The sequence below is a fragment of the Myxocyprinus asiaticus genome, chromosome 8, assembly GCF_019703515.2.
Source record: "Myxocyprinus asiaticus isolate MX2 ecotype Aquarium Trade chromosome 8, UBuf_Myxa_2, whole genome shotgun sequence".
In the NCBI taxonomy this organism is placed as follows: Eukaryota; Metazoa; Chordata; class Actinopteri; order Cypriniformes; family Catostomidae; genus Myxocyprinus; species Myxocyprinus asiaticus.
In genome coordinates this window covers 47,887,479-47,900,873 of record NC_059351.1, presented here as the reverse complement: position 1 = coordinate 47,900,873, position 13,395 = coordinate 47,887,479, and the positions used below count along the sequence as shown (strand labels likewise).

Genomic DNA, 13,395 nt, shown 5'->3' with positions numbered 1-13,395 from the left:
ACACCCTAGTAACTGCAAAGCAACCTGCTAAAACCACCCAGAACACCCTAGCAACTGCATAGCAACATGCTAAAAACCAATCAAAACACCTTAGCAACTGCATATCAACATGCTAAAACCACCTAGAACACTATAGCAATCGCATAGCAACATGCTAAAAAACAATCAGAACACCCTAGCAACTGCATAGCAACATGCTAAAAACACCCAGAACACCCTAGCAACTGCTTAGCAACATGCTAAAACACCCAGAACACCCTTGCAACTGCATATCAACATGCTAAAAACCACCTAGAACACTATAGCAATCGCATAGCAACATGCTAAAAAACAATCAGAACACCCTAGCAACTGCATATCAACATGCTAAACCCACCTAGAACACCATAGCAATTGCATAATAACATGCTAAAACCCACACAGAACACCCTAGCAACTGCATAGCAACCTTCTTAAACCACCCAGGACACCCTAGCAACTGCATAGTAACCTGTTGAAAACACTCAGAACACCCTAGCAACTGCATAGCAACATGTTAAAAACACCCAGAACATCTGAGGAGCTGCATAGCAACATGATAAAAACACCCAGAACACCCTAGCAACTGCTTAGCAACATGTTAAAACCATCCAGAACGCCCAAGCAACTCCATAGCAACATGCTAAAAACACCCTAAAATCCACATAGCAACATGCAAAAAACACTCAGATCACCTGAGCAGCTACATAGCAACATGCTGTAAACCACCCAGAACACCCTAGCAACTGCATAGCAACATGCTAAAAACCACCTAGAACACCATAGCAATCATATATTAACATGCTAAAAACCACTCAGAACACCCTAGCATCTGTATAGCAACATGCTATAAACCACTCTGAACACCCTAGCAACTGCATAGCAACATGCTAAAACCACCCAGGACACCCTAGCAACTGCACAGCAACATGCTAAATTCACCCAGGACACCCTAGTAACTGCATACAGGGTTCGTGAGAATGACCCATTTGCAGTTTGGGTCAGTTCCTCACATAAATCTGTTGAGTGACTTTAGAAAACATGGAACACAGCACATGAGTCATATGGACTACTGTTTACGAACCCAGTTATTCACTTTTGTTGGAAAGCAAAGTGTGTTTTAAGGGAGCACACTACAATTGCACATCAATTTCGTCACGAATGAACCAAGAATTGTTACTGTGAGAATATGTAGTTAAAGATGCATATTGAGATATGTTGTACTTATAATACGTGGTGTTTTATAAAAATAAATTAACTGAATGGTTAAAATATTTTTATTTAAAATGAACAAATAAAGAATTTGTTTTAATGACATCTTGAGCATAGTCTTTGAAAACAAATAAAAAAATTGCTTGGAAAGTCCTTGAAAGTCCTTGAATTTAACTTTGAAGCATCTGTACGAACCCTGTGCATAGCAACCTGCTAACAGAACACCCTAGCAAGTCCATAGCAACATGCCAAAAAATAAAAAAAATAAAATAAAATACACCGATCACCTTAGCAACTGCATAGCAACATGCTAAAACCATCCAGAACACCCTAGCAACTGCATAGCAACATGCAAAAAACAAACAAACAAACAAACAAACAAACAAAAAAACACACAGAACACCCTAGCAACTGCATAGTATCATGCTATAAAAAACAACTCAGAACACCCTAGCAACTGTATAGCAACATGCTAAAACCACCCAGAACACCCTAGCAACATGCTAAAAACATACAGAACAACCTAGCAACTGCATAGCAACATGTTAAAAACACCCAGAACACCCTAGCAACTGCATAGCAACATGCTAAAAACACTCAGAGCACCCTAGCAACTGCATAGCAACATGCTTAAAACCACTCAGAAGACTCCAGCATTGCGGTTAATTTTGTGCAAGGAAGCGACAAACAGTTTCTTTAGAAAATGTAAAAATCTGGTCCATTCATGCCAGTCTCTCTTCTACAACTCCCATAACATGAAATAAGACATTTTTCTATTGAGAGTTTGAGCATTGTCATCACATTCTTCTGTACTAATGTTACATTTGACCCACTTGTTGCTACATGACTGTTTGTGTACACAATGTTAGCCCTAAATATAGAGGAGGTGGAATGGTGCCTTGTAATTCATGCCTTCTGTTTGCAAGTGCCTCAACTTGTCAATAACCCGCTAGTGAGCTTTTTATTCTCTTATGCAGGTTACTAATTAAATTGTAGAGGTTGTTTTTTTTTTTTTTCATTCATGACTACGTTTGGCCACAAAATGCAGATGTTCAGTTGGCAATCACAGAAACAGACTATTTAAGTCTGAGAAAAGCCCTGGAGGTGAATATGCCTCCTCAGTTGATTTTATTCCCTCATAAAGAGGTTTTAGCTAAAAGTCATCACCTGTATCAAGGCCAACTTTTCTTTCCCTTCACATTCACTTGTTTTGTGTGCAAAATAATGGCGCTGATGAAATGTAGTCACAAGCCAGTGGGTTTTAAATGGCCCATGCTTACTCTCTTTTCAGTTTATCATTGTATTGTGGACTCTGAATGGACACACTAACATTAATCCCTACTGTAAAGAGAATTTGGGCTCCTCATGCACCTCTGAGTGCTGTTTAGAATAATGCTCACAGATATTAGTTTTTTTCAAAAGCAAATAAAAACCTCATCTGTTTGGGAGAACATTGCTAATTTCTTCATTGTGTAAATGCAGGTCATTCCACAACAAAATTACATAATTATGTACATGCTGTCCTTCTTTCCTTGAATACTACAAAAATGTACATAAATGAATAGTCCCTCTACCTACATCAAAAGGTACATAATCACAAATCTATAATGTATCCTTAATGTTAATGTTAAAATAGCTCTAATCCTCAGCTAATGACATAGGCTAACGCTACATTTGGGTTGTGTTATCTGTCCGGTCAGGTCGTTCTATTCCACATGCTTTCAAGGGGTGTTTTCATAAGCTCTAGCCTGGCTGATGGCATTGGGAAAATTTAGTAGTCTGTCATTCAGTTCTTAGTAGTCTGTCACTCAGTTCTTATCCCGCTTTATCACTGAATCCAGATGGCTTCTTCATGCATGTTTCCACGCCTGTTTCTCTCGCATGTGAATGTGGATATCAATGTCCAAAAAAACATCTGCAGCTAATACTGTGACGAAAGCTGTTTTTAAAGGTTGTGGAAGATTTAAAGAATATGGAATGCATAGCCAGATTCCTCTTTTGATTGGATGGAGTTTGTCTAGGCAACATTGGAAATGCTGAGCTGGGGGAAGGTGTCATTTCATGCAACATTCATGCCTTTTGTGAATTGATTGTTGTCTTCACTCTTTCCCTCTATGTCGCTTGGTGTCTCTGTGAGGTGGAGTGAAGACAGACAAAGTATTGACATCTTGAAGAGGCATTTAAATATTTATGCATATTAAAAAGTTATTAAATGTCCTTGGGGAAGCCTGTATCCTAACAAACCTGGTACATGGAGTCTTTTTCTTCATTTTTTAGATCACAGTACACATTAAAAAAAAATACACACACACACACACACACACACACACACATACACTGCAAAAGTCGCCGTTTGGATTTAAGGCAGTGTTATAGTCTGGGGTTGCTTCAATTGGTCAGGTCTAGGCTCAACAACATTATGTGGCAATAAAATGAAGTCAGCTGAGTACCTGAATGTACTGAATGACCAGGTTATCCCATCAATGGTCTTCCCTGACGGTACGGGCATATTCCAGGATGACAATGCCAAGATTCATCGGGCTCAAATTTTGAAAGAGTGGTTCAGGGAGCATGAGTAATGGTTTTCACACATGAATTGCCACCACAAAGTCCTGACCTTAACCCTATTGAAAGTCTTTGGGATGTGCTGGAGAAGACTTTACGGAGTTGTTCGGAGGTGTTCCCGTCATCAATTCAAGATCTCGGCCAAAAATTAATGCAACTCTGGATGAAAATAAATGTTGTGGCATTGCATAAGGTTGTCAAAAACAATGTCATGACGAATTTGCGCCGTAATCAAACCTAAAGGCAGTCCAACGAAATATTAGGGTATGCAACGTTTATTTATTTATTTTTATTTTTTACTTCTGTGAAAACCCAATTATTGCTTATCACTGCAATTTTAATTATAGTTTACTTTAAAAAAAAATAAAAAAAATAAAACACGTCTGTCTTGTTAAACATAATATACATTTTCACTGTAAACTATGAGGAAATCATACTTTTTAGTTCTAAAAATCATTTTCTTTTAAATTACAGTATTTTACTGTAATATGTATTGTGTATTTTACCATACATGGTGAAGAAACTACTAGTTAACAATTTTTTGTACTGTAGCACTTTCACATTCTTTTTCAGAAAAACAAATTCAAAGTGTCGAATGTTCTTAACACAATTATAAAATTGTATTGTATTTTATTTTCATTTTTATCAAAATTATAACATTGTAGTACCGCATACCTCCATACTTAATATAGATTAACATATATATATATATACAGTTGTGCTCAAAAGTTTGCATACCCTGGCAGAAATTGTGAAATTTTGGCGTTGATTTTGAAAATATGACTGATCATGCAAAAAAACTGTCTTTTATTTAAGAACAGTGATCATATGAAGCCATTTATTATCACATAGTTGTTTGGCTCCTTTTTAAATCATAATGATAACAGAAATCACCCAAATGGCCCTGATCAAAAGTTTACATACCCTTGAATGTTTGGCCTTGTTACAGACACACAAGGTGACACACACAGGTTTAAATGGCAATTAAAGGTTAATTTCCCACACCTGTGGCTTTTTAAATTGCAGTCAGTGTCTGTGTATAAATAGTCAATGAGTTTGTTAGCTCTCACATGGATGCACTGAGCAGGCTAGATACTGTGTCATGGGGAGCAGAAAAGAACTGTCAAAAGACCTGCGTAACAAGGTAATGCAATGTTATAAAGATGGAAAAGGAGATAAAAAGATATCCAAAGCCTTGAAAATGCCAGTCAGTACTGTTCAATCACTTATTAAGAAGTAGAAAATTCGGGGATCTCTTGATACCAAGCCAAGGTCAGGTAGACCAAGAAAGATTTCAGCTACAACTGCCTGAAGAATTGTTTCGGATACAAAGAAAAACCCACAGGTAACCTCAGGAGAAATACAGGCTGCTCTAGAAAAAGACAGTGTGGTTGTTTCAAGGAGCACAATATGACGATTCTTGAACAAAAATGAGCTGCATGGTCGAGTTGCCAGAAAGAAGCCTTTACTGCACCAATGCCACAAAAAAGCCTGGTTACAATATGCCCGACAACACCTTGACACGCCTTTGGAGTGATGAGACCAAAATAGAGCTTTATGGTCACAACCATAAGTGCTATGTTTGGAGAGGGGTCAACAGGGCTTATAGTGAAAAGAATACCATCCTCACTGTGAAGCATGGTGGTGGCTCACTGATGATTTGGGGGGGGGGTGTGAGCTCTAAAGGCACAGGGAATCTTGTGAAAATTGATGGCAAGATGAATGCAGCATGTTATCAGAAAATACTGGCAGACAATTTGCATTCTTCTGCACAAAAGCTGCACATGGGATGCTCATGGACTTTCCAGCACGACAATGACCCGAAGCACAAGGCCAAGTTGACCCTCCAGTGGTTACAGCAGAAAAATATGAAGGTTCTGGAGTGGCCATCACAGTCTCCTGACCTTAAAATCATCGAGCCACTCTGGGGAGATCTCAAACGTGCAATTCATGCAAGACGACCAAAGACTTTGCATGACCTAGAGGCATTTTGCCAAGACGAATGGGCAGCTATACCACCTGCAAGAATTTGGGGCCTCATTGACAACTATTACAAAAGACTGCACGCTGTCATTGATGCTAAAGGGGGCAATACACAGTATTAAGAACTAAGGGTATGCAGACTTTTGAACAGGGGTCATTTCATTTTCTTCTTTGTTGCCATGTTTTGTTTTATGATTGTGCCATTCTGTTATAACCTACAGTTGAATATGAATCCCATAAGAAATAAAAGAAATGTGTTTTGCCTTGTAGGGCTTTACTGGTTGTTTAGATCAGTGTTACTATCAGAAATAATTAATAATTATTTATTTAGTTATTAATTAATATTTAAATTAATTAATTGAATCTAACTCATTAAAACCTCATATGGGGCTCCAGTAAATGTAGTGCGCTATGTTTAGGAGCGGGTTTGGTTATTAGCAATAATTAATAATTATCAAAGACAATTATTAATTATTAAAATCAATAGAACATTGATGAGAATCAATGTTAGCTTTTTTTAATCCTTTAAATCAACATTTATCAAAGATAATCGTTAATTGTTAACATCGATGAAACATTAATTAAAATTAACACTAGCTTATTGATCATTCAAATTCAACAATCATCAAAGATAATTATCAATTATCAAATATCAATAGAATATTAATAAGGATTAACATTGATGGGGCACCACCCTGGAATCAGGGACTAATAACCAGATAGTATAACAGTCTCAATATTAGATTGTTTTCTTAGGAAAATCGACATCCGAAGAGTATCAATTTTCGGGAAAAAAAACAATGAATGAAGGCTTGAATCTGAGCACTGACATCCCGTCAGCATGACACAGGTGTATGCAAAACAAACCAAAACACTTCTCTTTGTAATATAAACAAAGTTTATTTATGCAGTAATATCAATTAATAATTAATACAATGCAGTCAATAAACTTCCGACTTACAACTACAAACTAAACAGTGATATGATTAGATATGGAAACTAAAATAATCCTATAACACATAAGGTGTGTGTGTGGATGTGTGTGTGTGTGTGGTTAGTACGAGAGAGAGAGAGAATAAAGTGACAGCCCTAAAGCTGATTTCGCGATTGTGGGAGAGAAAGCAGCTGTTAGTTTATCACTCAGAGACGTGGTGGACGGCTCGTAAACAGTCCCGCGTTCTTTGACTCTTAATGGATAAAAACAGTTTTCCGGTCTCGCCCGCGATGGCGAAAATGCACAACAGTCCAATTTGGTTGGACCACAATACAGCAAAACAAAATTGTGATAATTAATACCCTGAGTATTAATAATGAGCGGACATGGCGGTCCGTAAACTGTACAAGCAAAAACCTTGAAACACAAGAATAACACACTATAATATTCTATCTCTGCCCAGACATAAACCTCTTACTTGAATCGCATGAGGACACAGGTAGAGTGTGTGTCCCTCCGTCCTTTATCTCCGACCCGGTTCCTTGAGGCTTGTGTGATGACGGGAGGCCGTTTCCTCGCTCTGTTGGCGGGCACGGCTGTTGATTCTCGGCGGGCTGGCGGAGAACTTCAGAAATGTCGACTTGATTGAAGATGGAAGAGAAATCTTTAATCTCTTCACTTCTGCAGGCAAACGGATGAAGATGCGGATTGCTTGGCGGTCTCCTTCGGATCCGTTAGAGTGTTCTGTTGAACACAGAGTAATCTCAACTCGTCCAGCGAGATGGAGATTGTATGGCCACAGTTTCAAGTCGGACGTTACTTCCTTGTGCCACGAGGTTGCACCCGAGAGCAGCGATGAGCTACGTCTATACAGGGCGAACAAAGTTGCTGGAAGCAAATCCTGGAAGCATTTCAGAGGTATTTCTACTCCTGATGATGTCATGGTTTGAGAGATGTTCTGTTGTGTGCCTCATTCAATAGGAGTTGAGATTTCGATCCTTTAGTGAGCAAGGCTTCATGGGATTTGTAGTCTGTTTATGGACTCCCTTTGTTTGATTTTGGCGCGATTTTTATCAGTATAATTTATGACCTGGTATGTGGGGGGCTGAGTTAGGTTTTTACGACTGTGTTAGGCCTGCCTTTGTCTTCTATCTGAATACATGAGGCCCAACAGCCTGCTCACTCAAGTTTTCTTTAAAAATGGTACATATATTACCAGTTCTCCAAGGGTATGCAAACTTTTGAGCACAACTGTATACACACACACACACACACACACACACACACACACTAACACACACACATACACATACACATACACATACACGCAGTGTTGTTTCTAAAATAAGATAAATCAAATTGATCTTGTTTTAAGGATTTTTAGATATTTTTACAGGAAAACAATAAAAAAATTATTATCAAGAATACAATTTTTGCCCTAATATCAAAGGTCTTACTAGAAAAAAAGAAATTATGATCCAACGTGAATTTTCTTGATAAAAAAATATGATCGTGCCTGGTAACATATGCATGTAAAATGGCTAGAAATAGCATTTTAGCTTAGCGTAAAGCTGACAATTTATACAAGGTTTATTTCTATTTCTTCTGCTCCAAACTTACTTCAAACTTACTTCTCTACTTTTCTTACTTAAGAAAGTGTTTCACCGCTGTTCAAATGCACTTTTGATCGCATCATTTATATGTATAAATGTTTTCCATCTGAAAGGACTAAATATTAAATGAAACAAATGACAATAAAATGCAAAGTAATCTCTTCAGTAATCAAAATACTTTTTGAATGTAACTGTATTCTAATTACCAATGATTTAAACTGTAACTGTAGTGGAATACAGTTACTTATATTTTGTATTTTAAATACGTAATCCCGTTACATGTATTCTGTTACTTCCCATCCCTTTATATATGTACGTACGTACACACACACACACACACACACACACACACACACACACACACACACACACACTATATATATATATATCTTTTATTTTTTCACAACCATGATATGTCAACTCATTCATCTATATTGTAAAGAAATTGTTAGGGATTTTTAGATATTTTCTCTCATTTTAATTAGGTCACATGAGTATCACATGAGTGATATGCAAAATATGTTTAGTTTGTCAGTAACATAGATTTTATTTCTGATGGCTGACAGCTCAACAGATGGAGCTGAAAATCAGTTTAAAAACATCCTGTATTCTCAATAAATTATTAATTGCAGTTAACACCAGATTTTCAATATCAATCAGTATTCATTTTCAAAATTAATATTTGACAAGACAGTACACATTGTTTTTGTATACAGTATTGCAGTGCACAAACTCTCTCTCACCTCCATTCTTTCATGGACTCTAACCACAAACCTCCAGTGTAAATCCAGTATGTATAATCCAGTATTCAGATCATATCCTTTTAAATAAAATGAGACTGTCATACTTGACTTGATTTGAATAGTAGGCCAGGCATGCTAAAGCACTTCATTAGGGATGCGTTTTTTCACTAACAGGATAGAAAGAAGACAAATCTGAGTGGAAGAGAATTCCCGTTTTGTTTATATCCGTGTGAATCCCTGTCACTTTAATCTCAGGTTTAAGGCACACGGCTCAAGAGAGTTTGCTTTGCATTTGAAGGCAGCAGCTGAATTTCCCCTCCTTTTCATCATCTGTTACTGTGAGAGAGTGAATAAAGTGTTGATGTTTGTGACTGAATAAGACATTGACAGGAAGTTGGAGTGTTTGGCGCCGTTGGAGGGAAAATCTCGGGAGAGTGTATCAAGGACATCCGAGGTTAATTAGGAGAAAGTTAGACAGCAGTTTTTCAAATGGACATATTGCTGCTGTTTCCTAATGCTTTAAGTGTCTGATATTTAAATTGCCCCATACTACTCTTAAATTCAGTAGCTATCTGCAGAAATGGATTTGGTTCGATACACACTGCTGAATTCATGATTCAGCACTCTCACGATGTTTTTCACATAGCCTGAATAAAGTTAAGATTGAACTTTTTTTTTTTTCAAAATGATCAAGGTAATAAAACTGTGACGCAAGCTAATAGGTTCTTTGAACTTGTTTTCTGTTAGCCAATTGGCTCACGTACATGTGACATGTAATATTATTTGGCTTGCATGGTGTAAGCTGATTCATCCTTTGACAGCCAATTGGGTAGCCAATCAACTTGTGTCTTGCTCAGTTTTGAAGTAAGCCGGTTTCACTGCAGTGTGCTGTCAGAGTTTTCTCTGAAACCCACCTCCACCTCAGCTCCACTTGTCTAGATCTTCTACATGGGGATTGTTTGCGTGTCTATTTGTGCAGCAGCATGTCCTACATTCTCAGTGCAGCATGTCTTGTATTTTGTCTGATTGTGCAGCAACAGCTGCATGTCCATATGCTTTACTCAGTATGTCTGTGTATTGTTTAGCAGTAGCAAGTGTCCGTACTTGCTCTGCAGCAGCAGCAGCAGCAGCATAGCAGATCTTGTCTGCCAAGGTCAATATATAACAATATTATATAACATACCCATTAACATGCTAAACATGCTTTTAAACATATGCAAAACATTTCCTTATTCAATATATATATATATATATATATATATATATATATATATATATATATATATATATATATATATATATATATATATAACATTAATCCCCTTGGAAGGTGACTAATGGACCTTTGTGCTTCTCCAATTTATATTTTCATGATTTAATATGTAACATCTGTAGCACTTACACATTATTATGGTTGTTACGTATGGTACTGATGCATTAGGCCTGTGTTGACTATGCCCTGTTGTTCAAACTTTTTGTTGGTCAAAACTGAGAGAAATGGATAAAACTAACTCTATATGTTGTATTGCGGTTCAGTTTTCATGTCCATGCATATTGTAATTTTTGGCATTGATATTGCAATATAACGTGGCATGATTCAATGACACAAAATCCAGTCTGCGTAGCTAGAAGCGTTTGTATTCACGTATTTGCATATATGTTTCGGACCTAAGTGTGCTACCCAAGGGAAAAATGGTGATCCCATTGTGGGATTCAAACCTAGAATATTTTGGACTTCCCTTCTGGTGTAGTTTTTTATTTGTTCATTGATTTCTGCGTTACATTTCCTCTCCTTTCTTCTCTTTCTTATTTTACATTTAGAGACTGACATTGAGTGCTGTCTCCGCAAATCCATCAACCTTTTCTGCTGGACTCCTAAAAGTGCCATTTACCGGCAGCATGTGCAGCCAACCAAACCTGCCAATGACCGCAATAGCTTTGGGAAATCACCCTCCTATTACTCGTCAGAATATCAGGAGCTGCCCAAAACTGACCTGGTAAGTGTCTTGAATTGACCTTAAAACGCAAGAGCATTGCGAACATCTGTTATGTTGCAAGAACAGAGAGAAGGTTAAGAAAGTAAAAGACCCCATGAAATCAAAACTGTAGTTTTGTGTGTTTTAGTCCATGACTGTTAGCTTTGAGGTCATCTATATGCTAGTGTGCTCCCATTTGTTGACTAAATTAACTTACATTTATCATTTATAATCTTTCTTTTCTGGGCAAATGGACCAAAATAATCGATGACATGATTTTGCACTCATGGGCATATCCAGATTTGTGTAGTATAAAATGCTTTTCGCTAAAAAGGGATGAGCCATTCAATACGTTGTGCCCCAATTTTCTTTTTCAGGTGGAAAGATCCCAACTAGAAAGAAAAGAAAAGTGTTCGTGAAGCCATTTCATGTCATCTTTAACTGAATTTCAGAACATTATATACAGTAGCCATCCTATTTTTAATTTTCCTCCTTGCTGGCAAATTTTGATGATTTATATTGGTAAATAGCCATAGAATGACTTGTAGTTGCATATTAGTACCATTTCATTTTCTCTATAATTTTACTTTCATGAGAGCAGTTGGTAATTGAAGTTAAAGATTCTTTAAAAAACACATTGACCTTTATAACAGCAATTGCTTTCGACATCATGCTGAATTCTTTTTGCCCTTTTGGTTTTAACTTTTAAAGATTGCCTTGCACTGAAATGTAAAATCAGAGAGTATGAAGTTCAGCCAATTACCCGCTGCTTATCAAATGGTCCATGAAGGATTGCAGTTGGAAGAGCAGTGAATTTAGCCATTGAAATTCTCAAACGCCCACAATTCACTTCTTAATGAGATGCTGTAGCTCGCTAATAAACACTCCAGTGTCTACAGCCAAATTTAAATAGACCTTACATTTTGGAAATGTTGGAAATGTTATTTAAAATATACTGTAAAAGACTGTAAACACAAAGTTTGTCGGGACAAAACTATACAACAGTATAAAACATTTATTCACACCGAGTCCAATGCTGAATTTTCATCATTTTTGGACAAAAATTTTGTATAGCTGAATACATTTTTTGGAATATGACCAATATAATTGGCCTTAAGGTTACAAGATTACATGATTACATTGGTCTTACAATATCTTACATATATAATTTACTCTATATTGATGTGATTCAAATGTGGTATATATAATTGTTTTACTAGCAGTATGATTATCATTTGTCTGTATCTGATGTGTCAGTCATATTTATCAGTTCATACCAATAAATCACCTCTAATAGGTGTAACAGCTAGTACATTTGGAAGCTATATTTCATATATCAGGACAGTTCTTTATCATTTCCATTTTATTCTGTTTCTTTCATCTTGTGTTTCTTTCTCGTGTTCTGCTAGAAACGCTCATATGTAGGCTACATGCATCAGTTGACCTCAACTGCCTTGACTGTCACCATTCATTTGTGAAGGCAAAGTCTTAATTTATGTGAGAGTTCAGCCCTAATCCATAAATATGCCATTCACTGATCTCATCCAACCTTTCTCATGACCTGACCTTCTGATTCTGCTCGTTACTCTTCCTGTCTGTTCCTTCATATTATGAAAATCTACATGCTTGACATATACAGGACAGCGCCACATACCAAAAGTCATACTCATTCTTTAAGAATCGTATCATGATATATAATTCATTCATTCTTATCATAAGCTACAGTGTGGCTACTATTTTATATAATGTCATTGGGTGGCTTAGTTAGTGGAAATTTAGATGGATTGGATTTATAGTGACAATAAATAAAATAAATAATAATTCCAGAAAAGTGCAAATCATGAAACAGTAGGGTTTTTGTTAGCTAGAATCATTCTGTGCTTACTAAAACACTTAACACTGCCCCCAGTAGCCAAAGTGGTAACTGTTGTTGGGAGTTTGGGCATGTGTGAGCTCCATTTTCTGAGTGAAACGTTCACGGAGGGGCACCAAAAGTGAGTTGTTTTCAGCTGTACAAGTTGTAATACAGTGAAGAGGAATGCATATTATATAAACTGTACCCACCAAACCTGAACCAAACCATCAGTGGAGTAAAAATGTGATGTTAGTTTGAAAAATGCAACCGCAGAATCCCGCTTGTCACTTATTATGCGTACGTGATTATTTCCTGGTTTCAATACGGGATCCGAATCTGGGTCTCCCACACTGCTGACACAACGTGCTTCTAGTCATGCCACAGGTGAAGATCTCTGCAAAATTCTCTGATGGAAGATGGCGCTTGTCAGTTAGTCGGCATAATGTGGCCGATCCTAGTGTACTGGAACTTTCGGAAACAACATGCCGACTTCACA

At 37.1% G+C, this 13,395-nt stretch overlaps 1 pseudogene; it reads left to right on the top strand.

The window, feature by feature from the left end:
- LOC127444792 (TBC domain-containing protein kinase-like protein) overlaps positions 1–13,395 on the top strand; it is a 70,704-nt pseudogene that overhangs the window by 29,567 nt on the left and 27,742 nt on the right.